General features: G+C 57.5%; 1 protein-coding gene across 2 annotated transcripts in view; it reads right to left on the bottom strand.

The window, feature by feature from the left end:
• HDAC7 (histone deacetylase 7) overlaps window positions 1–27499 on the bottom strand; it is an 89293-nt gene that overhangs the window by 52104 nt on the left and 9690 nt on the right. Inside the window, exon 1 of one of the 2 annotated variants that reach the window (XM_082332590.1) lies at window positions 3781–3847. The exons of the other annotated variant lie outside the window; for it this stretch is intronic. The gene's annotated coding sequence lies outside the window, so the exon portion shown is untranslated. Of the gene's footprint in view, window positions 1–3780; window positions 3848–27499 lie in introns of those variants that run through there. 2 annotated transcript variants of the gene reach the window in all.

The following is a 27499-nucleotide window of genomic DNA, read 5'->3' as shown; positions in this document are numbered from 1 at the left end:
CATACCAGCTTCGCTTGCTCTGGCTAAACTCAAACCCAAACGACCAAATCCTGCGCAACATACAGCAGCCTCAGAGCTGCCTAAATTCAGCACGCATTCATTCAGGGTTAGCAACTGCTGCTATATCTGGAACACAGTTTCAAGGGAAGATGGAGCTCCCTAAGGCAGAGAAAGAAAACAAATCCTTTGCCTACATTCTGCAGGACAGCACTGCTCTCCTGAACTTCTTCGGCTAGGCTTAACAAGACCCAAGTTTTTCTGCTAAAAAGTTAACATCAACAGCATTAGCAACTCAACACCGCACGCCGCCAGCCCCTGCACGCCTCCTGAACTCTGTACATCCCCTTGAAAGCTTCACGACACCATCGCATCCTACAGCAAACGTACCAACTCAGACCTTCTCTGAGTGACAAAAGTGTCCATAACATGCTCCAGGCCCAGCCCTGCTCTTCAGGGAAGGCGATTCAGCAGAGCAGCCCGTTTACGTCCCAAGAAGTGGGAATGGGCTGACCAGAAACAAACCACATACGTTAAGGCACCGACAAAGGCTGGAGAATATTACAGCCGTTCAGCGAGGCTGCTAGGCTGCAAGCGGCAGGGGTTTCTGCAGTATTTTTAGGGCAGCCAGAACGGCAGACGAGAGACCAGCCGTGCCAGCCAGGAGCTGAACCGCGCGGGGCTCTCAAAGCCTCGGTCACAGAGGGCTGCTCAAGTCTGACACAAGCCCACCCAGCTGCAACCGGACTGCTCAAACTCAGCAAGGCCAGGACACGCTTCTCTGGCCGCCTGTCATCTCCCCCATTTTACCAACGACACAAAAGTCAGCAAAGGAGCTGCTAATAAGAAGCCAGAAAAGCCTGAACTGGGGAAGGATGCATTCCTGCCTCGGGGGAGCATAGCAAGGCAATGAGACACAGCCATCGGGAAGGACTCGGCAGCTCGCAGGGCTGACTCACCTGCCCGTCCTGCGCTGTCCCAGCCCTCCATAGCAGAGAGCAGCTACGGGGCTGGATGGAGATCAAAAGGTAATCAATCAGATCAGAAGGACTAAGGTCTTGATGTTTGAACCAGAGACTGGAGAGGAGATTCGCACACCTCCCAGCGAGAGTCAGGCAACGGGGCAGAAGGAGCTGCCTTGGTTCGGAGCATTGCCAACACACTTGTTTGTTTTTTCCCCCTCCCCAAGGTCCCAGCTGTTAAGTACATGATTGCAGGATCTCCCAGACTCTCTTAAAAAGCCCGTATACCATTGCGTCCCACTACTTGAACAGGAAAAAGCCTGAAAATCTGAGCCACAGGCTCCAAATACACAACGTCTCCTTACTACTGACATTTTCAAACCTCATTTTTCTTTCAACAGTTTCTAAACGGGTAGGGTTTTGCAGCACTGGCTTTCAGCTTCCCAATAATCGGTCCTATCCCAGTGCCCCATGGTAGGAGAACCGTTTGGCTTAAACCACGTATCCCAAAGCCATCGGTGCAGCCACTCACATCCCTAGAGCCACGCACCTCAAAAGATTTTTTAAGCAACCAGCCTCCCTTCCTAACACCAGCCACAAGCTGGGTCTTTGCTCCAACCCACAGCCCAGCGACGTGTGAACACAGAAACCAGGGCCAGAGTCGGGACACGCGTGCTCCAGCCACCGCAGGTCTGAATTCCCCATCCCTGCCAGAGGCACAACACAAATCCAGACCCACAACCTCATGAGGAGACGAAGAACGCGCTTTGCTAGTCCAGCTGTAACACCGCGTGGCGTTGAAACGCCTCTACCAGATCAGAGCCGCACCGGACAGCACCCAGCACAAACCCAAAGCACAAGCCTCTCCCTGCCCCGGGGAGGCTCCGTCTGAGCCCCAGCAGCACACGACAAAGCTGTTTAATAAACTACAGGAAAAGGCACGCTCACGTGCACTCACGCAGCACCTCCGTCTGCCTGCTGTCCCAGGACGAGATACGCGCCTGCAAAGACCGGCCCCTGCGCTGGGACTCCTCCATTCCCAAATGACACATCCAAAAGGTTCAGGACCCTGTTTAGGACAGGTCTAACCTCATCATCATCCCACGCGCTTACGTCTGCTGAGCTTCCAGCCTCGCCGCAAGCGCTTTTGCTGCCATTTTCACGCTCCCACTTCCTGCTCGCATCAGGCAGTAGGAAGTGCTGAGATCCTCCGATCCTCGCTGCAGAGCAGGAAGCGCTGGAGATCTCCTGAGAAAGGCTGTGACTTCCAGGCTGCAAATCCTCTGCAAACATCTGGTCAGAGGTTTCGCATCCGGACCCTCAGAGAGCGGGGCCCACCCTCCCCATCCTCCCAGAGCGTGCTGCTTTGACCGTCTGCTAGAACAAACACAGGGTAGAAACCACTTACAGATCATCCAGTTGGCCAAAAAACTACCGCACAGCCCAAATCCTCGGGCCGTTGGCTTCCCTTCCTCTCCCACGACAAGTGACACCTCGTCTCTCCTGCACACCCGCCACCGAGCCAAGTCCGGCCCGCGCACATCTCAGCACCGCCTCTGCAGGAGCCTCCCGACGTCCCATTACTCAGCAGAGCCTCATAACATGCCCAAACCCCGGATAATACCTTTACCATGGAAAAAGGTGTGGGAAGATCTGCTTTGGGGGAGCCTGGAGATTGCCAGCGAAGGGCAAATCTTGGACGACTCACAGATCTGTGGGCTGCATTGGCTCGTACGCTCAGTCTGCAGACAGATCCGGGCCACTCGAGGTATCGACAGCTCTTTTCCCAGCGCAGCGGCTCACATCCTTTCTCAATAAGGTATTTAGCGAGAAAGAGAGATGCCGTTTCAGTCAATGCACCCAAGGAGGACGCAACCCAGCAGAGCTGTTAGTGCCATCGCTCCTCTGCCCTTAACGCCGCGCGTCCCGCAAGCACCGGCTGGCCTTCAGAAGGGAAAGGCGACAGCATCAGAACAAAAATATTCCAGCAAACAGCAGGCTCGGGTTTACCATATCTAAACACCCGCTCTCGAAGGCGGCCACAGGTCTGCGGACCTCATTTGGCCCGATGAATCGGGGACGCATGAACCTGAGGTCTCTTCCTCGGCTCCGGCAGCTTGTCCGGGCTTACACCCCCAGCCACGTTCGCATGGCACGCCATCTCCTCCTGGGCTGGATCCGCTGCTCTCCGAGCCACCATCACCTGATGCTTCCCCAGGCACCAGCCCAGGCTCTCCGCTGCGGCCGGGGCCGTCGGATGCTCCCGAGCCCAGAGCCCGGCTTGTGCTCCATGTGCCGATATCGGCGGCGAAAGCGCTGCGGGCACCTCTCCATCGATATGGGGTGCACCACCACCCCCAGCCCAGCCCCGGCTGGAGGCTGCGCACCCCCAGGCGGGCGCCGCGGGGCTCCAACGCCCCCGGGAGCGAGACCCTCCTGACCCCAACCAGCCCATCCCGGTGCACGGCAGGAGCCGGCTTCACGCACCCCTTCAGCGGAGCCTGCCAGCCCCGGGGGGCCTCGGGGAGCAGGGGGTGCAAGGCCTGGGGAGGGGGGCGAGCAGAGCCCTTCGGGGGGCTTGGCCGGGGCCGCCCCGCGGGGAGGCATCGCCCCCCCGGGAGCGTGGGGGGAACGGGGACCGGGGGAGGCCCCTCCTGCGTGGGGAAGGGGGGCCCGGCCCGGGGGAGGCCTCTCACCCCGCCGGGGAAGGGGGGCCCGGCCCGGGGGAGGCCTCTCACCCCGCCGGGGGCGGCAGACCCGCGCCCGCCCCAGGCCGCGATGGAAACGTCCCCCCCGCCGCCGCCGCCGCTCCGGTGCCTACCTCGGGCGGGGGCCGGGCTGCGGCCGGCGGCGGAGGCGGGCGGGGGACAAAGGCGAGGCCGGCGCGTCCGCGGGCTCAGGCGGCGGCGGAGCGGGGGGCGGCCCCCGGCCGGGCCGCGCTGGGCGGCGGCGGGCGCGGGGCTCCGCTGAGCGGCTCGGCTCCACCTGCGCCGCCGCCGCCGCCGCACCGGAACCGGGCGGGGAGGAGCGGAGCGGAGCGGCGCGGCCCGGCCCGGCCCACGGAGCGTTGTCTGCGGGCGGCACCGCCCCGCCGCCGCGGCCAATGGCGCCGCCGCCGCGCCCCGGGGCCGGGCCCGGCCGCGCCCGCCGCCGGCATCGCCCGCCGCCGGCATCGCCCCCCGCGGCCCGAGCGGGGCCCGAGCGGGGCCGCGCCGCTGGGAGCCGGGGTGCAGCGGGGGTGCGTGCAGCCGGCACCCGGCGGGGGGTTCAAGCCCCTCGGACCAGCGGAACAGGTTGCCCGGAGAGGCGGTGGGTGCCCCATCCCCGGGAACATCCAAGGCCAGGCCGGACGGGGCTCCGGGCACCCTGATCTGGTTGAAGATGTCCCTGCCCGTTGCAGGGGGGATGGACTGGATGGCCTTTGAAGGTCCCTTCCATCCCAAACCCTTCTGTGACCCGCCTGGGGATCCCGCACTTCTGGGCAGAACCGGGATTCGGGTGCTCAGGCCAAAATGGGGCTCCATGAGCTCTCTGCAGCCCGGCGTGGGTGTGCAGAGCTCCCCAGCCGGCACCGGCTCGGTCCCCCGGGCTGGAAAAGCACCTGCCGTGCACTGAGATCCCGGTGGCCTTGGCCTCGCACCGCATCGGGCGCTGCTGCCCGCCCCGCGTCCGTGGTGCCCGGCCACTGCGTGTTCCCAGGGCCACCCGGGCGCCCACAGCCCTCCCGGTGCTCCCGCGGCGCCTGATGCGCGCACACGCGCGGGGCAGAGCGCGCAGCGCGGCGAGCTGGCGCAGGGCAAACAGAAAAGCATCGTCTGTACCACGAGGAACAGCAGTGCCGAGCCCCAGCGATAGCTCAGTGGGATGTAAAACCCACCACCAACATGCCTGAAAGCGTTGGCAGGTGGCGGCTTTAACTGCTGGAGCCGCGGGCTTTGGAGGGCCGCTCTGTCTGAGCTGTTTTGCTTGGACACGTGGTGCCATCCTCGGTTTACATGCTTGCTTCAAATGGAGATTATTTCAGTTCTATCTCAACATCTCATTTTTTTGAACATCATAAAAAAGTCACGCGGTAAGGTGCTTGCTGAATTTAACCTCCGCAGGGTTCAACGGCCCCTCCCCACCACCCGTGCCGTGCTTGGTCCTACCAAACCGATCCCGCTGAGATCAGTGAGCCGCAAGAGAAGCTTCGCTACAGCTTGTAAATCCCAGACACAGAAAATGTCAGGCTCAGGCTGGTTACATGCAGGAACTTAAGAAACTCGCCTCTTGCAGCAAGAGCTCTTCGGTAAGAAGCTCTGCCGTTACTGCAGCTTTTTATCTCGCTTCCCAAACCTGCCGGCTCGGGCAGGACGCTGCTTTGTGCTAGAGTCGGGTACGATTCACAGAGACGTTTAGAGAGGAAAAACTAGGAACTGCACATTTAAAATCTCTTGCAGCTGGACCCTGAGCCCAGACTTATTCACTTAATTAAGTTTTGGAAAAGACTCTTCCACCGCGGATTTGCTTACAAAATCTGAAATCCAGCAGAGCCTGCAGCGAGAGCTGTATGGCAGCGCAGAGGACGCGAAGCCGAAAACAGGAGCTGTCTTTGGCGGATTGGTGCCGTTTCCTGCCCGTTTCCTTGGGACTGGGTCACCCACGACAAGTCCTTTCAAGCGGTCACATCATTTGGATTTGATGCATCCGGCTGGTAAAAATAAGGGTGGCTCCAGAAAGATATGGGATGTGCAAGCAGGAAGGAGCCATGAAGCTTGCCAGCCTTTTCCACTGCTATTTATATTAGTCTTAAGTGTATTCTCTTTGAAAATTAAATACTATTAATGCAGAATATTACGCGGATCACGGTCTGCCTTAAATTTAAGGAGCATAGCAGCTCTTTAATTGGAGTTGAGCCAAACATGCCTTTTCAGAGCAGTATTTTCAGGTGCTCTAACACCCACATGAATATTTAAGTTGTCTTTCACCCATCCAGCATGTAGCGCCCCGGGTTTTTGACACTCCGGTCAGGCTTCAGTACCTCCCGTCTCGACGTCCCATGGGGACTGGGCGATGGTTGCTTTTTAAACCGCCGGTGCTACAGCCACCGTGGGACAGGCCGATGTGCCGGGGTTGGAGTGCTGGTGGGAAGGGGCCTCCGGAGGCTCCAGTCCAGCCTCCTCCTCGGAGCAGCACCCTCCCCACCACCACGGCAGGCCGGTCGTGGCTTTGCCTTGCTCGGGCTGGTCATCTCCAAGGCTGGAGACCTTCCACCTCTCTGCAGAACATCTCCGCTTGCCCAGCCTGGACCAGCCAACCTCAAACTGTCCCGGTTGCCTTTCCTTCTATCGTGTGGCACCCTGGGCACGGGCTGACTCTGCTGTCTCGTACTTGCCCTCAGGTTGCGGTAGGCTGTGGTAGGACCTCTCCTTCACCTCCTCTTCCCCACCCTAAACCAGAGCAGCTCCCCTCGCCTCTCCTCGAAGCCCCCTTGCTCTCGACCCTGACCTTCTCAGCAGCTGTACGGCAAATGCAGCGCCCATTAGAGCAAGACCCAAAACTCAGGTTGCTCACCCATGGGAGCACCCCCATCTCCAGGAGGAGGGAGCTGCGTTGTCTCATACCCAATAAACACAGTATTCTTTTATACAGAGCAGACCTGCTTCAACAGGAGGGACCGCGAGCAGCTTGTTCCAGCAATTCCTCAGCCGAGTGGTTAGAAAGACCCAGGGCAGGCGGGAATACGGTTCAAATCCTTGTCACCAGAAGCCAGCCTTGCCCCTGAGTCCCCTCCATCCCGGGTGAATGTCCAAGCCACCAAACTGCTGAGAAAAGGGGCAGCAAACGCGCTGGCGGAAGGCCCTAACCCGAGGAGAGCTTTGCAGACCTAATTGGAGTAGGCGCTTCCGCATAGCCCCGAGTAAAACTCCGAAATTACATCAAATTGCAGGCTCAAGCCACACCTTTCTCCTGCGCGTTTCCCCGTGACTCGCTCTGCTGTCAGGGCTCTCCCGTCGCCCCGCTGGGGGAGCTCCCCCCGGACCCTCCCGGGGGATCGGGGCCGGGCCGGGGCAGTTCCCGTCGCAGCCGGACACAACGGGACGAGGAGGGGACGAGCTGCGGGCAGGACAGCGGGAGCATCCCCACGCAGCGCACGGTGGGGACCTAGCGCCGCAAAGAAAGAAAATGAGCCAAATTCAGGGCAAAGGAGGTGCTCAGGGGCTTCAAATCCCATTCAAAGGCAGGGCGGTGTCGCCCAAGATTTCCTTGCTGACCGCGGGGTGAGCAGCCTCCGACGGCGGTTATTTGGCCGCAGCTCCCCTGCAAGAGGACAGCTGCATTTCCAGGAAATCCAGAGAGCGGGGGATTCTCTGACCACTGAATTACACTTCTCTTTTCCAAAGAAGAAATCACTTCAGATGCAGAGCAAAGCCCTGCCTCTTCCCAGAGCAAGGAGACCTGGAGAAGCTGCCGCTCGGCTGCAGCGCCCTGCGTCTCCGGAGGTCAATCGGGGCAGATGCAGTGAGATAAACACCGAAACACGGGTGGGCAGTGGCTGTGTTTTTGCTGAGCTATTTTGCTCGCTCTTACGGTACCAGAAGAGAATATGGGAAGTTACATATCAAGCATGCATGCATGCACACAGGCTGGCACACAGTTGTAAGCCCCAGTTACCAAGTGGTTATTTTCGGCACTTTCTGAAGCTGGGAGGCTCAAACTGCAGCTGCTCACGGTGCATCTCACCTTTGGGGCTTTCTCTTTCCCTTTCATTTATGCCCATTTTCTTCTGGATCGGCCTTTCCTTCCCTTTCATTTCCAAACTCTCAAAACCTCATTGATCCACAGTTTCATCGTGGAAATGCTTGGCAAAAGCTCCTCTGAGAAGACGCGTGACTCTCAAAGAGCACCTGATGGAGGTTCAGTCCGTAGCAAAAACAGAGGGAGGGGACAAAGGCTTTTTTACTAACTCATAATTACGGAGGTTACACTTAATGCCTCTCTGATTTGGAAGATAACACCGGAACAGAAGTGCTAGTCATGTAAGATGGTTGCAAATGAATCCCAAACTGAAGCCGGGGGAGACCGCAGGGAAACCTCAGCATCCGTGCCAGTGGAGGAAGCCAACCGGCCGGGGAAGCAGCATTGATGTCCTTGATTTCGTGAGCTGCAAAAGCACTGACCATTTCCCAGGCTGGTGAAGAAGCCAGCGCGTGGCTGGGGGCTGCTGCAGGCTCAGAACCCCCCGGGAAGGGGGTCCACGTGTGCGCCAGCCTGCGCTGTGCTTTGGGACCACGGGAGGACCACGCCGCAAAGTGGGGAGGACCACACCGGTGACAAGAGGGACACAAGGAGGCGGAAAGCCTCTCCGGCTGCACGAGCAATGGGAAGCCGGGAATCTGGGGTGGGTGAGCTGCTTTGACCCCGCTGGCGAGCGCCAAGCGGACCCACAGACACCCCAGGGCTGCGGGGGCTCGCCCCAGCATCGCCCGCCCGGCTGGGGCGTCCGCATTGCGGCCCCCCCGTCCTCGCCTCAGGCAGCCTCCCGAGGTGGGACGCTGACGTGCTCCCAGAGCCCCAACACCACCAGCATTGCCACAACAATGTTTTTATGACAGCTCATTCTGAGAACAGTCAATAACTTCACAACGTAAGTCCCAGCAGGCCCCACTCTGCATAAATTTGCATATTACTCAGTGCAGCCAACCAACGGTGCGATTGGTGGGGACCGTTCTCAATGGTTTATGTTGGGCGGCAGCAGGAAAAAGGGTTTCGTCCTCCCCATCTAGCTCTCTCCCCTGTTCAGTGCTCCACGTTCCCCCCGGTTCATCCTTCCCGAAGGCTCAGAGGCAGTGGGAAGGGCGAGGGCTGGGCCTCCCGGGCTCCGCCAGCCCCTGCATTCCTGCAGATTGCTCCCCATTCCGGCGTAGCCCGTGGGAAGCTTCCCCGCGGCATCCTGGAGGAAGCGCGTGTTTTTCTCTTACAAAATAACAGCTCAAATAAAAGGTCAGGTTTGGAGGGGGCTGGAAAACCAGAGTTTTTCCTGGTCTCTGCCTTCAGCTTTGAAATTTGTGCATTTTTTCACGGTCACATTTTGAAAAAGCAGCCTGGCTTCTCCGTTACAACTCCGTTCAGAAATTACCTGCACGCGAAGAGTAAAACCCACCTCCAACAGCAAAGAGATCCCACCGAGAGCTTCCTGCACCCAGGTAGCCAAAGCTCAGACTGCAGTTATTGGGGAACCGAAACAGCCGGCAGCCTTGGAGCCTGGGGTCAGTCGAGATCATTCAACCAAGATTATTTTGGAAGCGCAGCCAATATTTTTAGCCTGGAAAGCAAGGCACCGCTTCCCTTTCTTGAGTCTCTGCTCCCTTACAGACCATTGCCGGCAGGGCTGGGGCTCTGCTGCGGCCGGGCAGTGGGACATGTGCAGAGCCCGCTGCTGGTTGTGAAAGAAACGTGCTATTTTGATCGGCGGAGATGAATGTGCTTCACCCCCACGCGTTGTGCAACCCTCAGACTGCGGATGAAGGAGACAAAGACGCTCAAGGCTGCCCGGGCTCGTCCGAGCTCCCCGGCAGCCGGCTCACGGCAAGCGGGGAGGCTTCCCGCAGCATCCCCGCACGGGCTCGGCCCCGGCGCTCGGGGTGGAGGAGAGGCAGAAGAAGGTCTTGGTCTGCCTGGGAGGGGGAAGGAGGGTGGGCAACGGTGGTGGTCGCCCACCAAAGCCTTTGCTGAGCAGCCGGGTGTGCTTTTCTAGTTCCCACCCATCACACCATGCTCCCAAGTCATGCAGCAAGCTGGAAAACGCAAGGATAAGGTTGGGAACGTCTCCAGGGCTGGGGGTGCACTCCTGGCCCCCCAAATGGCAGGAGGCACGAGGCTGGGCATATGCCCTGGGAGGACCCGTGCACGGGGGGCACAGGCAGCCCTATTCTCGGCAGCTCTCCTGGCCTCCGTCCTCCATCCAGGGGCACCTCGGAGACCCCCCGCCGGCACCTCCTGCCCGCCCGAGCTCAGGGCTGCCACGCTCCCCTTCCCACGCCTGCTGCCGGCAGCCTCTCTGCCCGCTGCGAGCGGGAACGTCTGGAACAGCGGGAGGCCACGTAGGTGGGGGCTGCGGCAGGTGAGGAGTGACTGCGGTTTCGATCAGGCGGGAGCAATGCTCCCCGGAGGAGAAGCGTCCTCTGACGTGCGCTCAGCTCCCTGGCCCGCCCCGGTTTATGGAGCCGTGCTGGGAATCTGGGCTGCAGCCAGCTTTCTCCTGGCACGGGGCTGTCCTAACTGGAGCCCTGGGAACAGAAAGCTCCCCGGGATCTCCACGGTGGTGTGCAGTGGCGACCGGGCGAACGCCTGGCTGTTGCCGGCATCGGGAGGGCTGCGTTCAGGCATGGGGATCCTGCTGATCACAGGGAAGAAACTGGTAAAATTAGGGACACGGCAGCCAGCATTCCCCCCGGGACTGATTGCATCCTCGTGGCTCCGTAATTACCTGAGCAACACAAGGGCTGACTGAGCCAGAGGGGAGCACACAGAGCCGCAGGTGGGACCCACAGCCTCGGGGACAGCCCAGCATCCTCCCCCCTGGTTTGTGCTGATCTGTGTCCTCCTCCCTCCATCCACAGACTTTCCATCCCAAAATCATAGCTCCTGCCACCTGCCTGTCCTGCAGCCACAAAGCGCTGCTCTCGTTAGGGCTGGTCCAGGGCTGTGCATGGTCTGGCCCTCCTGGGACACCTGTGGGCTTCACAAAATATGAAAAAATGAAGGTTTCTCCTGCTTTCCAGGGGAAAATAGGGTTGTGCTTGTTTCAGGTATATTTTGGCCTCCCTGGGCTGCAGCAGGGACTCACAGGCTGGCAGTAGGACGCTTTAGCCTCATTACAAATGCTGAAAATCACCATTTGCTCTCACTCTGTAGCTGCTGATCTCCTGCAGCGCACAGCATCTGCTCCAAGCACGCCCTTATCTGCACCTACAGACCAAGGCAGGGCCCTTACCTACCCCACCGGGGTGCACAGCAGGGGAGATAAAGCTGCCTCTGCTCCCCGCGTCCGCGCAAGCCCCGTCACGCCAGAGCCCGGCCACGGCTAACGCGGCACCCAAGGCAGCATGCCTGAGCACTGGTAGGTTTGGAGATGCGATTGGAAAGGAAACCGGCCCCGTTTCCTTAGATCCTGTCTAAAAACCTCCCTCCTGCTGGCCTCAACTCCGGCCTCGTGCTGGCGACACCGGAGACCCCGCACGGCGCTGCCTGGCGTCCCTCTGCAAACGGCTTGACCGAAGCCCCCCGCAGCCGCAAATGCAGCGGGGAGCCTGCCTGGGGCACACGCAGGGATTAAAGCATTCCTCCCAACCCCTGCCTTCCTATCGCAGCCTTCCTCCTTTTTTCTCCCCCATTTCTTCTCTGCTGGGGGTTGAATTTGGGATGCTCGGGAGGGTTCGAGGCCAACCCGCTGAGCCTGCCAGCAGCAGAGGGACTGGCCGACCCAGCAAGCAGGTGGGCGAGTTGCTGACTTGGGCACAAGAGTGCTTGATGCCTTTTTTATTTGCTGATGTACGATACGGGAGCAGCAGCTCACACCCTGCATTGGGCAACGCGCGGCTGGGCTGGGAAGGAGGCGCCCAGCGGTGCCTTGGGTGGCGGGGGGCGATCGATCGGGTCTTCGGGCTGCGTCCTGGGCACTGAAGCATTTGTGTTTCATATCTCAGGGTCTCAGCCGTACAAGTGAAGGATGTGGGGCCAGAGCAGGGGCTGAGCAGGTCCTAGCCACGCTGGGCAAGCGTTAGCCCACTCCTGGTGCAGTTTTGGCCCCGGTTGCATCCCGCCTGGAAAGGCCGGGCACAGCTGGAGCAGCTCGGCAGAGCTACTGCTCAGCATTTAAACTTCTTGACTCTCATTCAGTAAATGTAAAACTATTCATATTTAAATGCAAAGCACTGGGAGCGTGCAGACACTCTGCATACAGGAACTTGTATAACAAATAGTTTTGCTCCTCCACAGGCCCCTGTCTTGCACCACCTCTGCATACACCGCGGGATGTCCGCCCTCCGTACGAATTCAGCTGGGACTTGGGCCCCGAGGACCGTCGGGGACCTCACAGCACCCATCGGGCAGCCGAAGCGGCAGAAGCCCTGCCACCAGCCGACCCATCTCCCCACGAGCCCCGTCGTCCGCCTGTGCTTTTAACTGAACAATGACATTTGCTTGGCAGCCCAGAAGTTTGTTTTAAATAGACACTCCTTGAATAAGACCTACAAAAATACCTTCACCGTCCTGCTGCTGAGCGTGAAACCACAGCACAGTAAAGAGGAACCATCGACTTAAAAAAAAAAAATTAAAAATAAAAAATAATCACACTTCTGCCTGCCTGTTTTCGCCCTCCCGTTGCTGTTAGCGCTGCCGCGCGTTGCGCAAAGCGAAGGGCGATGGGAGGGAAGGGGCGATGCCGGTGGGTGGGTTTGCTCCAGGTCTGCGGCCCCCGGGCGCAGCGCGGTCCTGCGGCCACCTTCCCCTGCTGCTCTTGCGGGGCTTTCGTACAGCCCCAGGGAAGAGAAAAACATTTGTTTTAAAAACAGGAAAATGTGATTGTAAAACCACAACAATGGGCTGGGGAAGGAGCCGGAGCAGCTCTCAATTTAGCTTTCGAAACTTTAGCTTCGAGTTGACTAAATATTTCTGTAGCAAACCCTGTCCGCCGCCCCGCACCGCACGCCCTCTCCCGACTCCGGGAGCAAATGCAATAACTCGCTGGCTTCGGCGTTTCCCTTAGAGCGGGTGCCAAATCCGCACCTCCCATTTCAAGCCTCTCCGATGGGATTTGCAGGCACAGGGACAACTTGGTGGGTTCCTCACCGCGCGTTCCCCGCGAAGCAAGGCACAGCCCGACTTATGCAGGAGTTTCTATAGACCTCTGCCTTTTTAATATATCCTTAAAAGCAACTCCGATGTGGCAGTCGCGTGAAAGCCCATCGCATGCATACGTGACCGCTACCTGCTCTTCCTTGCCTTCTTCATTAGAGCAGCTCAGGCCAAACGCTTTCACAGAAAGGGGCCCTATAAGTTTACAGCAGTTTGCAAATGTCAGCACCTGAGTGACTGCAAATTGTTTATTTCCCTTTAAAATGCCCAGAGGGTTTGTATCCAGAAATAAAGAAATAATAGCCGGCAAAACTGTGTTTTCCTAAACACCAGGAGAATGAACAAAAGCCCCTGGCACGCTCCGGGCACTGCTCTGAGCTGCGGGGCACGTTGGCATCAGCGGCTGCCACCCCTCCGTTACGGCACGGCCTCCGTGGCCGCCGGTCCGGAGCCCAGCCTGGGTCCCCGCTGCCAGCCTGTCCTGCACCGACAGCAAAACGCCGGCTCTTCGTCCACCCTCGGGGGGTTTGGGGCTGCCCGAGCACCCTAAGTGCTCTAAAGGTTAAAGCGTGGGCTTGCTCGGGGGTTAAAGCCAGCTGGGAAGGGGTGGGGGTCCCACCGCGGCGGGTCCTGCCCTTCCCACCTCCCCGGCCCCCGCCAAGGGCCGGGGCCAGAGGGTTCCCCAGCAGAGAGGGGCTGTGGGTGCCCCACCGGGCTCCGCGGGTGCCTTTTCCTCTCCGACCCTCTCAGGCGTGCAGAGCAGATCTTTGATTATCAGGGCACAAAAAAAAGACAGCTGCACCTCATCTTAAAGCTCTCCAGAGCCAGCCTGGGCACAGGAGCCACCCGAGTTCACTTCAGCTTGGCAGCGGCTGCGAAAAGAGAAATGGCAGTTTCTTAACCCGACCCAGGCAGTTGTGATTTTCTCATCAAGCCAGTTTGAAAAAGGAAATACTGATCTGAAGCTAGCAGCTTGCCATAGGCTGGCTGATAGAAAACACAACCGAACTGACCTGGGAGGGCAACTTTCCACGGGCACTGTATCAGTCACACAAATGAGAAACCACACGTGAAATCCCTGGGCAGAGCAGGTACGGCTCGTCTGCAAAATAGCCCAGATGACTCATGCCCTAGAAAAGCTGTTCCCCCCCGCGACTCTAAAGTGATGCTCAGGTGAAGACATCTCAAGGTAGGCGAGATGAATTCATGCCTTCAGGAAAGTCCCACTGTCAAATCTACGTGCTTGGCTCCTCCAAAGCCTAACGCACCTCGGAGGGCACAAGGACGGACCCCGGCTCTGGCACCTGCCCTCGAAGAAGGGTGGTAAAGCATCACAGCGGGGCGGTACAGTGTGTCCTGCTGTGTGACGAGGCCAAAGAGCGCTGTGTGCATCCAGGGGAAGGTTATGGGATGAATGAAGGGCCATCGGAGGTATTTGCAAGGGGCAATATTTCTCCGTGCAGAAGGATCTTTCTTGTCCAGCACCAGAGCAAGATCCAAATGGAGATAAACAGATTTCAATGAGAAACAAGGAGCATTTAAGGGATGTTAGTGTCCATCAGGGGCAAGGTACTTTCTCCATCAGTTCAACAGCTTGAATCGATACCTGCTCTCTTATTAATAAGAAAGTGGAGCTCACCCAAGCGCTCCAGTCCTGGGATAGGAAACCCTGTGAGGTTGGATTGGGCTAGAGAGGGAAGACCAATGTGTTTTAAAGCTTTGTGACAGCAACCGTGCTGTCCCCTTCCTGGACGGGGTCCCCCTGAACGGCCGGAGAGCTGTCTCCAGACTTAGCAAAGCAGCCACGCCACCAGACTAGGCGGGTCTGCAGGGGAAGGTGGATTCCTGCCTTTCAAAAAGGCTCAGAAAACACATCAGGAACGACCGTGCTAGTAAATCTTTCCACCCAGCAAGCTATGACCTCAGCTCCCAGCCTGCCTGCAGAGGCTGGAGGCAACGCTCGGCTCCTTGGTGCCGATTCACCGGCGAATGCGTCGGCAGTGCAAACGAGCGACGTGGAACGGATTGTATCATGCCTGGAGCTTGCTGAGAGAGACACGCTGAGAAAGCCAGGAGCTGGACACCCTGATGGTCAAGGAGGTGGGTGGGAGGAGGACATGCCGGCTGCTGCCAGCAGATGGGTTGAGATGTGAGAGCATAAGCAGCAAAGTTCCTACTATGGCCAGAAGAGTTGTCACAGGATCATAGGATAATTCAAGTTGGAAGGGACTTCTGGAGGTCTCTGGTTCAACCTCCTGCTTGAAACATGGACAGCTATGAGATCAGAGTAGGTTGCTTGGGGCTTTGGTCTTGAAAGGCTCAAGGACGGAGCCTGCACAACCCATTCCAACGCTTGACCGTCCTCATAGGGGAGAAGTTCCTCCTTGTATCCAGCCAGAACCTCTCTTATTTCGGTTCATCCTCATTGCTGCTCCTGCCATGCACCATGGTGAAGAGCCTGGCTGCAGCCACGCAGCGCGGGTACCCAGAGCATCACCGCTGCGGCTGGCACCAGGTCACTCCCTGGAGCATCACCCAATCTGAGGACCTGAAAGCATCTTCCAAAAGCGGGTCAGGCGCCTCACCTGCAGGACCCAAGGCAGACACAGTGCCACCAAGTGGACGCAGACACATGTACAGATGCCCTTGCAACGTGCTCGGAAACATCCAGAGCTCACGGTCCCTGGCAGAGAACGTGAAGAGAAGTGCCTGGTCCAAGATTAATTCAGCCAGGCAAATAAACCCACCAGCTCCTGACAGCCTGGGTGCCCCAGGGGTTGCTTGCACCCAACCAGTCCACCTTCTGAAGTCAGTTTGGGCACCAGCTCTCCTCCTCTTCTCCCCCCAGTCCCCCAAGCTCTGAGCGCAAAACTTTTGTCCATGCCTCAGCGCCTCTGAAAGCCGCTTTTGAGCCCAAACTGACTTCTGACAACTGCAGAACGAGCACATTCAGAGAGCTAAAGATGACGACCAAAGAGGCAAACATAGCGAGTTGTGAGGATGGAGAGGTCTAAAACCCCCGCGCAAGGATGTGCCCAAAGGCTGCTGAGCAACCGCATGCCTACCCACGGCCAGGCCAGTCCTGGTGGCTTCTAACTCACCCAAATGTCCCTCATGAGGGAGGCTGTTGGGAAGGACAGCTCGGGCTGGCCAGCGCAGCACTGCCAGCGAGCCTCCGGGCATCACGAGCTCCCCAGGGCCACCAGGAGCGGGGCCGAGGTGGCAGCCCCGCCAGCAGCCTCGCTGCAGAAGTGGCCAGACGTCCAAGCGGAGTGGAGTTTTGCTCTCAAGCTGAGGTCATGTTTCCATTTCATGCTTGGCAGCGCTGCTGGCAGCCTTTCCACGGCCTCCCAGCCCTCTGGACGCCACGGCAGATGGGCCAGGTCTGCCGGGGACTCCCCGGCCGGCTCGCAGCCTGCTCCAGGCTGCCGCCTCGGCTCAGCCCTCCCTTCTCCCAGGACAAGCCCATGGCGCTGCCATCCCAAAGGAGACCTTCTCCACTGTGACATTGCTTAAAGCAGCTTCCAGCAGCGGTAGACAGCGAGTGCAAAGGCAAAACCTCTGAGTGCGGGGACATCCCTTATGGCTTGGGTTTCCTCCTGGAGCTGGGACACGGGCCTTAGGAGCAGGGAGGATTTCTGGGTGCAGCTACACAAAGTGCTCTGCAGTGAAACCCCCCGATGATGGGGTAGGAGGGAGGAAGATGCCAGCAGAGCCAAGGGGAGCTGGGATGTCTGGATGAGCAGACAACAGATCACAGCAATGCCGAGAAAGCGAGGGGACAGCCCGAGACACACGCGTGCCCTGGCTGGCAGGGAGGGCGGCCAGAGCCGGGAGCCAGCCTGCCCCTGGCCAGCTCCCTCCCTCTCGCAGAGTTGCCGGGACGGACTTTAACACTTTGCTGGCTAAGCCGTGGCTTTGGTTGCGGTTGATGGCATCTTTGAAATGGCGCTAATAACTCTGATGGGTTTTTATCTTATGAGGGAGGTAAATAAAAGTTGGAGGAAGGAGGCTCTGGGAGAGGCATCACAGCCAGATGCCTATGAATTTTTCTTGGGACAGACATCAGCTGGATCCCACCAACAAGCTCCTCATCGTTCACACCGGCTTTTTCAAGGGCCGCCTTCCCTTGCAGGACAAACTGCTGAGGTCTCAGCCCAGCTCAGAGTTACTCGCCTTGGGAGCAGCTCCTGGGCTGCGGCCCCGCGCTGCCTACTCACCCTTCCCACCGCCGCTCCCTGCGCCCTTTGTCGCCTCTTCAGCTTTGACTCAGGGTCCGTTTCCTCTCCACCTCCTCTTGCCGAGAGCTAAAGGTTTCTTTTCCTCTCCTACAGCGCTATCCCAAAAGCAAGGAGCAGAAAATCCTGCCCGTGCACGCTCCTATTTCCAACGCACACCCCTGTAGCTGCCCGGATTTTCTCTTCCAACCTTCTCTACTGCAATTGCCCACGATGGATATGAACATTTCCAACAGAGCTATTTTTAAAAACCAATGCCTATACAATAAGCAGTCTAGTTTGAGGTTTCATTGAGTAACGTTTCAGCACATTGTGGTCCCCATTACACGGGTGCTGCCCTTGCGTGAGCTTTGAAGACGACACTCAACAATTTTTAAGGCTTCCTTTTAACAATTGTAACCTCATGATCCCCATGACCACGCGATTACTCATCCTTCAGATTCAAATTAATCGGTTGGAAATCATCCTGTTTTGCTTAAAAAGAAAAAAAAAAAGCCACCCCCCACCTCCTAATAATGAGACGTGGCTCGTTCTCCGCCATGGCCACAGGGGTTTGGCTCTGCCTGCGACTGCAGGGTGAGGAGCCGGGTCCACTGGCATTTTCTGAACAGTGAGAACCATTTATCCAAAACCATCATATCCCTATTTCCCAGGAAACACAGAGAAGGAGCAGGTGAATGTGGGCTGGGCATAAAGTTCTGAAATTGCCACCGAAAGAGCTTTTATTTGTCAAGTCTGCTCTTTTTCAGGTTTTCTTTGCCCAATGTCAGCTGAAGGCTCCAAGCTCATGCTCAGCCCTAGAAAGGCTTTCTCTGACACATGGGATATCAGCCCACCAAGAAACATTAAAAGAGACTTTTTACCCTTTTTATCCTTTCAGTAGGGTTCTTTCGGGGTTTTGATAAGAGCTCACAAACACCCATGGTAAGAATGACCCCATCCGTGTGGTGTAAGCTTTAACCACCGGGCTTCCTCGCTTTACTTCTGTAAGTAAAGTGGTTTAACATTAAGCACAACAGCCTAGCCACTGTGCATGGCTGCGCCTTCAACAGCCCTGTGAATTAACCCTCTTCAGCAGGCAGAATAGGTAAATTCTGCTTCTTTTAGGTATTTTCAGTCATTAGTGGAAGGCATTGGAAGTTTTCCTCCCCGTGAGGGCAGCAGCTCTGCCGTGGGTGCTGCGCTCTCTCCTGCTGCGTGAAGCCTTCCCGGCCACTTGTTATCAGCTCCCCGTTGGCATTTTCACAGTCCTGTCCCTGGAGTTGTCACTTTGTCCTCATTTTTCTCATCTCAGGCTGTCACTTACGGGCCGCTCGCCTGGTGGCATTGCCTCGATTCCCCACCAAAGCCGGAGACCCGTCCGGTGCTCTCTTGTCCCCCACTCAGAATTTTACTGCTTGAATCAAGACACCCTCCCCAAGGTTTTTCTTCCACAAGGTCTCATCTCTGGTCCCCGTTACAGCCTGGCCAGGAACTACAGAGTCCACAAGGCCTCCAGAATCGCCCATCGGACTCAGCACAATCAAAACTGTTATAAATGCCACAAAAGAGCCTCTTTTTTGGAGATCTTACCTGAAACTAATACCCTTCAAAAGCTTCAGTCCTTCTGGGACCGTGCTGTTCTCCAAGCGTTTGCACCAGCATCTGACAACTCAAGTGCAGACTGTTAAAAAAAAAAGCTTGTCACCTCTGATACAAAAGGATTTTTAAGCAGCTATCTTTTGCTCATTTTGTCCCTGCAGCTTTCCTTGAAGCCTTCAGTTACGCTGGAGCATCCTCAGTGGCTCGCTGCACTTTGGCACCTGCCCTGCAAGCATCTCTAGCTGCTTTTCTCATGCAGTTCCTTCCCTCTCTCCTCCAAAGAAGCATTCGGCCTCGCTGCCGTAGGCGGGGAACAAAGACAACCAGAGCTCATAACTGATGAAGCTTTAATACAAGTGGAAAGCAACAGAGGAAAGAGTGGGTGAAAGAGGAGAGGGTCCGCTGCATCTCTCTCCTGCTCCTTGCTAACCGATGCCAATTGACCCTAATTTGCGCTAATTGTTGACCACGATCAGACGGTGCTGTCCTCCAGCTGCAGAGAACAGCCCTGAAGGTGATTTCTGGGCCTGGAAGTGGTTGCAGGAACCCTGGGATTGAAAGCCTTCCTGCTGCACGAGCTCTACGAGGTTCCTCCACTTTCTTCCCCACTTCTCAACAACGTCCCATCGTGTGTGGGGCTCAGTTTTCCTTAGTGCCGCATCCTCTCCCTCTCCTTTCTTTCTCGCTATCCCCCCTCAAAGCCGGGAGACGAGGTGCTTGAAACACAGTTGTTGTGCTGCCAAGGTCAACCATCCAAAGGTCACGTCAGATTGCCTACAGATCACGAGATTTAGCGTTAAGGGTCCTGATACTTCAAAAGTGCCAGCTCTTCCAATTTGCGTCCCGGTTTCTCAAACAACTAGGGCACCCTGAGCATGTGCTCAGCTTTTTCTACAGCCCAGAGAACCAAAAGCAGTTGCTTTTAGCTGGAAATTCCCAGGCTGGGGTGTGGGAGCGTTACACCAGTTTCAGCACTTTTGAGGTAGGACAAAACTCGACAAGTTCTTCCATCACAGCTTCCCTCCTCCTAACCGTGGTGTTGTGACCTGCACATTTCTATTTTGATGCAATTTTCCAACCTATTCACAGAAAGAGAGCAAGGAGGTACCAGGGGGTGGCAAGAGAAGAGCTGTAACACCTGTCTTGGGATGAAGAAAGTGGAGAGATGCTCCCTCCGCATGTCCTGGCTCCAGTCACTTGGCCCAGGCCAGGGCTCTGCAAGGCGAATACTGGTGTAGGGAGAAAAAGTCGTTCATGTCACGTAAGCCAATGCTGCAGCTATTGAATACCATCATGGTTTAGCGCCCAGAACCAGCGTCAGGTCAGCTCACGTCCAATAAAGCCGTCCACGCTGTGGGTCATACGGCAACACAGCGTCCACAGTGCAGTGCACACAGGAGGGTCTTGAGGAGCAGCAATGAGAACTGCATGCTTTGAAGGTGAAAGCCTGTAACTGAGCATCTAGCCTGGAAATTGGAGAGCTCTGGTGTCCCGCGAGAGCCAGTGCTGCTTTTTACCACGCTAAGCCTAAGGCAATGCCTGCCTTTCTCACCTGAGCGGGGGGAGCTCGGAGATTGTCACATGCTGTATGGTGAGCAGCCCATGGTGAACGTGAGCAAGACCCACCTGCCTGTCGGCCGTTCCCTTCCTGGCTGATGTCCACCAGGAGATCCTCTGTATTAAGCCCTTTGCTACAGCCCATCTACCGGAGCATCTCTCAGCTACTTGAAATACAAGAGGCTGTACCAGCGGAGGGGACGGGGATGCTGGCCGGGGGCTATCCAAGCAAGAGCGGTCATAACGCAGTAGGCACCCCACAAAAATGGGTCAACCGGACTAAAAATCCCTAACTCCCTGCGTGCCCTTGGGCAGGGTATGGTCTGGGTCACAAGGCGCCGGAGCTACAAACACAGCACGCACCGACCGTATTTCCTGATGAACGGTACCCAGGCTCCTGAGCAGGCTGGCAGCTCGCTCGGCAGTAAACAAGACGCAAACGCACGCTTTCACAACCGATCGGAGCCGCCTCTTCTCCGTGCCTCGCCATTCACTCCCCTCCACCTCCCTGTCTCCTCGTCCCCCCGAGCGGCTCAAGCCAGGGGATGCCTAAAGCCACCCGTGCAGCGATGGTGGCAATCACAGCAACACGACAGAGATGTTCAGCAAAGAGCAGAGGGTAAAGAAAGCCCAAAGACACATTTAAACACAAAAGATGGGTTGGACGAGAGTAGCCCGGAGAGGACGAGGGTACCTTTGTTGTCAGCGCTCATCTGCCCGGTCAGAGCTGCCTGCTGCCCTTCAGGTTTCCGTCTCTCTTTTGCCCCAGTGCATGTGACAGTCCCCAGGCAGAGCAGCTCTTTAGTGTGGTCTGCACCGTGTGTGGCGAGGAGCCCGAACCCTGCTCTCTAGCTTTCTTCTCGGTGCAGTTTCCATGCTCGGTTTCAGAATGACGACCTCTGATGCTGCGCTGCCTCGGGCAGCGGCTCACTCTCTCGCACAAGTGGGTTTATCTCGCATCCTTTCATTTTACTCTCACACCCAGCTGGGGGCCAACCGGTTTCAAAATAAAATGAAGCTGCCAGAAGCTCTTGGGACTCTACCAACCTTTTGCAAACGCTTTGAGCCGTCGCAGAAAATGGCCTGTTTCCATGAATGCTCCCGCTGGCATAATTGGTCACCCGGGGATTCCCGGACAATGAATATCCCGGGACCAGATGCAGCAAGATGCCCAGTTTTATATCTGGGTGGTGTGGGGAGACTAAAATTGGAGCAGCTTCGGAGCCACCCACGCTCACCCAGGAAGAGAAAAATCCCTCCCTTCGAGAATTTACAACCTAAAGCTCAGATTTCCAAACGGCAGCAGACATCCACGCGAAGGAAGGGCCGGTCCCAATTACCAAGGCAGACGAAAAGAGGAGGGAGACGCTGTCCCCCCTGCTCTGCACGCGGGGCGAGCCGATGCCCAGGCGGGTACCGGGCTCGCTCAAGGGCACCAGGGGAGTCTGCAAGAAAAGCAGGAATCGCCCCAACTCTCCGTTCAGCATCTCCCAGCACCAATATCGTCCTCCTGGTGCTTGGCAGCCTGTCCCTCCAGTGCAGTATTTACTCTGAGCTGGCTGTTTCCGCAGTCATCCCCGCCAGGCTGCGGCTCCGCTTTTGCCCTGGTCGAGAGCAGATGGAGGAGCCCGGTCCTCCGCTGAGCAAATGAAGCTTTCTACACGGGCGGCTGTCGACGGGAAGGCCTGGAGGTATTGCTGCTGCCGAAGCAGCGAGACAGCCCATGGCGGGACTCCGAGGAGGCCAAGAACAAGAGGACGAGTTCACAAACTATCGTCGTTCCAAATAGCTGGAGGCAGAGAACCTGGACCGGTTCTTCTGCTGGGGAGGACACCGCGGCTCAGCGTAGCAGTGTCTTTCCCCCACCACGCTGGTGGAAATTAGTTTTCTCCCTGTAATTGTCCTTCTGTTCACAAGTCGCTAATGTGCGCTTTTAGTCTAAATAACTTTTATTTTAGGTTAAAGGCAAATGGCAAATCAGGAGAGAGCCCAAGCGAAGTTTCCATGAGGCAGAAGACTTCTGCCTCCCTCCCCTGCCATGAAGTGAATTGCCTCCCACCAAGTGATAGCTGGTGCCCAGGAAGGTCCACGGGACTGGAAGTTGTTCCCAGGGCCATCGAGTCCAGGGCCAACACCTACATGAACTAAGTGACACGGTGCAAAATTGTCCGCGGCAGCCCACTCCACAGGTCCCCACTCCTGGAGTATTCCCCACTGCCATATTTATTGCTTAAGATCAAAAGCCACCAACTAGAACTCGGTACACGAAGAAAACGGAAGAAATTGGGCACACGCAGCAATGGAACCTCTGGGTTTTTTGGGGGGATACAACTAGCAAGGAAAAGCGGGCGGTCTCCTGGGTAAAGCTCAGGAAGACCCAAATCCACCGCTGCCTGCCAGCTCCGCGGGGATTCGCTCTCATGAGTAAGATAACCTGAGCCGCAGAATTTTCCTTCCCTCTACGTCGTCAAGGTATCAGGCACCTGAGGCAGATGTTCCCCAAAAGAAAAAGTTTGTAAGAAATAGGGGGTCAAATTATGCAACACCCCTGCAACTTGTAAAATCTAAAGCTGTAGGACATAAATCAACCACTAACTGCCTGGGGTTAAAGAGAAACTTCCTCCCTAGCAACCTATTGCACAAGTGCCTTTTAACGGGAGCTCCTGTCTTCTGAAATCTCTGTTAGGGAGAGGTTGCCTGGACCATAGGGCTGCTGGGCTGAGTCTTTATCATCCTTTCTGTGCCCTTTTGCTCCGATCCATCTTATTTTCTCTTCCTCAAGCTGGCGAGCGTCGGGGAGGAGGCGCAAAGCCGGCAGCTCTCTGCTTTGGGCTGGGGCTACCACAACCCGCGGCTCAGCTCAGGCCGAGGTTGGTCCCACCACCATCGCGTCCCCGTTTTCTAAGCCCCGCGCTAAGGACCGGGCACTTTAGCATCTTCCCCTTCCCTAGCCCTGACTCGGGGCCTGGAAAATTTCGTAGACGATTAGTGAGCGCTGTTGACTCTTTTTCACGTGCAATCTGTTCCTGCCGGCCGCTTTATGGTCCCCGAGAAAGGCTGGAAAAAGGCTCTCGGGTCAAGCACTTGCTTACCCTGGGGATGCAAGTGGGAAACCGCAGCGGGACCCAGCTCGGAAACGCACAGCAGCGTTACGGAGATCACCCTGCAGCTGCCGCCGCTCCACCCGCCACGGAGAGCCGAGCGGTGCCGCGGGGCTGGGTCCCCCGGGCTGCTGGGAGCATCTGCTATAAAGACCCCCGTGAGCCTGAGCCGGGGGTCCCGGGGGGAGACGTGTTCCCAGCACAGACATCGGATGAGGAGCAGCAGCTCCCGAGGCTGTTCACATCCCCTGGAGCCGGCCGCAGCGACGCAGGCCCACGCAGCCACGAACGCCCAGTCCAGCTCCGGAGCCGGCCAGCAAAGTCCCCATCCCGGCGGAGGCTGTTCCTGCTCCGCTTCCCATCCTCCACAGCTTCCCCCAGCCCATCAGTGGGCTGAACTGATTGCCACCAGCCATTTCTGGCTGAAACTTGTTTTATTTATATTTTAACCCTTGCCTTACTCCCCCCTCCCACTAAATAAACCAGAAACAAAGAGAAATCACTGCAAGGGGCAGCCAGCAGCCTTCGTAGCACCATGTCACGCCAGAAAAACCCCGCAGGGGTAGGGAAAGCCGGTGCTTTCGGTGCCCCTCCGCCTGCCGCTCCCCCCGTGCCATGGGATACGTGAGAGCTCGGTGCCGGGGCTGGTGTTAACGCGCTGTTTGTTTGGTGACTGTTCTGCTACGGTTATTTTTAGCCGGTGACGCCTGGGGTATTTCGCTTCAGGATGTCCGGTCTGAGCCTCTTTCTGGGAATCCCATGTTCTCTAATTGTAAACAGCCCCATTCAGTTGCTTGCAAGCGCAAGAGGCCCCGACTTCTGCAGCGGGGCTGTCAGGTGTGAGTCAAACAGGAAGCCGCTGCTGCGCAGGCGAGCGAGGGATTAGTCCTCAAAAAGTGCCCTCGATTAACTCGCGGGTCCTGGCCCCGCTGCCCACCCCTGGCCAAGCCGATTGACCCGGCCGGCGCGAGGCTGGGGCGCTGGGGATGCTGCCCGCGGGATGCTGCCCGCGGGATGCTGCCCGCGCTGGGGTTTGGCTCTGCACCTCCTCCACGGCAAGGTTTATTTGGAAGCTCGGTGTTGCCTGTGCCACCCCCCTCTGAAAAATGAGGTTGGGGTAATTTTGAGGCCCCAGCTGCTGGTTTTGGAAATGTTGTCACTGTGGGAAAAGGGCTCCAGAGCATCAGAAAGCTCCTCGTGCGCAGATGCGGCACTTCAGGGACACAGAGGCATCGGGGTCTGGATGGTGCCGGGAGTCTCTGGGAGGGGACTGAGGAGGTGCGGGGGCACCGGAGGGGAAGGGCGGGAGCCGGGGGGTGGCTTCGGTCCTGTCCCCCTCCCCGCGGGGCTGAGACAAGGCACGGCACCAGTCTGACCTCCCAAACCCTGCAAGCGAGGGTCTTTTGCTAAAAGCAGCAGCACGCTGCTGCCCTTGTGCGCTATAACCAGCCTGGGGCGGCTCAAACACGTCTCCCGCGCGTCTCAATGCCGGGGCAGAGGCTGCAGCTAAGTCTCCATCACCCCCAGTGAAGCTGGGACTGGGCAGGGGGTCAGGGTGACCAAGATGAACCTGTAACCCCATGAAAACACAGGCCGGTGCCTTGATGACCGTCAAGAGACAGTGGAAAGGCAAGGGACGTAAAGACAGCGTCCCACGTCTTTATGTTCAGGCATCACTGGATGATGCACATCAGCAGAGGTCCCAAAAGCGGCACCGAAAAGGAACCGCTTCTGTTCCCAGCGGTGCTGGGCAGCCCTCCCTGCCGCACGGCGCCGGCGGGCTCCGAGCACCCGCTTGGACACCCGGCTCCGAGCAGCAGTGACGGCACTGTGTCAGTCCCCCTCTCCTCCCTTTGCAGCTGCTCTAAAGGTCCCAAATGTTAGCAATATATCGGCGGTGGCAAGCGCTCTGCTTATCCCATTAGCAGTTGATCCCCATTTTCCACTCCCTTATGTTTGGGAGCCCAAGAAAACCTTGCAGCAGTAGTTTTGTTCATACAACCAGACTTTACCAGTGCTTGTTCAGCCGAAAGAACCTGGGACCCCTCCAGCATTTCCAGACCACGGACTTTGCTACCTGCAAACCCCCCTGCACGTGCGAGCCCAGCTGCCTGGGGAACAGGGACAGCGAAATTCTCGGGGACAGTGAAATCCTCACTCATACTTCTCTACAACCCAAGGATGATGGAGCTTAAGTTATGCAGCTTCCACATCAGAAGCAATTCTTTTGCACGTGGTAGAAAAGTTGGGGTGACGCCTGCCCGGCCCTGCGCGGAGCCGTTGCACCCCAGGCGGCTGGGATGCCAGCGGAGGCCGGTGCCTCGCAGCCACGCGTGTCCGCTCGGGACGCCGGTGCTCCGCTGCCGTCCCCACGCTCGCTCCGGCCCTGCTGCCCCTTCGGTGAGCTCAACATACAAGTAGGAATTGAGCCAGGTTAGAAAAGAGCTCTTTCATGGCTGAGGCACAACAGATTGATGGCAGAGAGCGATGTTTTCAAAAGGGGACGAGAGTAGGATGCTGTAAAGTATCTAAATCTGGTAGGAACATGACTCATACCGAGCATCCATCGGGACTGCGGCTTCCAAGGCACCTCGGCGCATAGAAAAAGTTCCCCAGAACGGCCCGTGCGCGGAGCAGCGTTGCCAGCGCCGGTGAAGTAGGGCATGTGCACGGTTGTGCCCGTCTCTTATCTGACTCATTTCAGTGTCTCAGGGGAAACCCTGGCATTGATAAACTGCTCTCTGCTCCCTGCCTCCGCATTTACTAACCGAAATCTGGAGTCTATTTTTAACCCCGAAACACCCACTGCAAGCAGCGGGGAGCCTGCAGCGCGGTGCAGCGGGTCGGCCAGCACCATCGGGTCGGGACTGTGTCGCTGCCAGCCCCGTTTCTGAGTCTGAGCTGGCTCGTGCTGTTGTTTACCGGGGTAATTTGACTGTGGCATTGGCAAGTTATCAAGCAAAGTGAGACCAAAACAAGTCACGCAGGCACTTTCCATGCTTGGTGCCAGCACCGTGCCCCCGGATGGGGTATGCAAAACTGAAAGGCTCCAACTTTTTATTTTCCAGCACATCCCCCAAATGAGCGTGCTGTTTAACCAGCTCATCGCCGCTGTTTTTGGGGGACTGGTTCAAGCGGGCAGCGTGGCTGAGGGGCAAGCGAGCTGGAAAAAGCCTCCAGGTTCGAAACGAGCTTGCACTAGGGAGTGGAAACCAGATTCAGGCCACGCTGCTGTTTGAGGGTCATTTTCCTCTTGTTATTTACTTCCCTGGTGCTCAGGGCTGCAGCGTACACGGGCACACACCAGCCACACACCGACCAGGACTAACACAAGCATGCACAGCAGCGCACGCGTGTGCGGACACACGCATGTACAGACGCACGCGTGCCTGCGTGCACCGCCCAGCGCAGCAGTGGGACGCAGCAACATGAAATGGCGAGAACTCGAGGCTCTTTGGGTCTCAGACTCTCACGTTACAGCTCGTCCGTCCGGAGACGCTCAGCCGCTCTGTCTGGAAACAGCAAGAGAAGCAGCGTTTTCGTTTCCCAGCCAAACTGAGAGCAGGAAGGGCAGGGGCAAGACAAAGTGTGTCAAAGCCTGAGCTGCTGCAGAGCCGTTGCATCCGAGGTGACGCACGTCCGAGCCCGGGTGACGAGCTGAAGGCTGGCCCTGCCGCAGATTTGGAAGGGAAGTTGAAGCCAGCGTCGGCAAAGCCACCGGCTGCTTCAGGTGTTCCCGGGAGCTTTTTGTGCTCCTTCTGCACGGAGGGAGCGGATCCAGCCTGGCTTTGTGGTCAGGGCAGGACACCTCCTGCTTTCTCTGGCCTGGTTTCAGGGGATCCAGGGATAAGGCTTCCAGCTCTCCCTCGGGGAAACACCTCCACTCCCAAACATTGCAGGAGAGAAGAGAGTCTGGTTGTAATTCCTGCCTAAACAAAGGCTGCCTTTAACAGCAGCGTCCCGTCCCTGCCGCGGGACGGCACCCGACGTTTCCTCTCCCGAGCCCCCGCGCTACCTGCGAGGCCTTGGGTAATCATCCATTCCGGGACGGCTTTTTCTGGCTTTGGGAAAATTTCAGTGGCCAAGGCTCCCAAACGCCTTTGCTCTTCTCCCTGCACATCACAGCCCCTCCAAAAGCAGCAGGACCCCGCGGCTCGGGTGGGAGATGCTTTTGGTCACCCACGACTGCTCCACCCGGCCAGGAGCCCTAGGGACCAGTTTATCC

The sequence above is a fragment of the Platalea leucorodia genome (assembly GCF_965183815.1).
Source record: "Platalea leucorodia genome assembly, chromosome: 23".
Taxonomy (NCBI): Eukaryota; Metazoa; Chordata; class Aves; order Pelecaniformes; family Threskiornithidae; genus Platalea; species Platalea leucorodia.
Note: the sequence above shows the minus strand (reverse complement) of the source record. Positions and strands in the feature narration are given on the sequence as shown.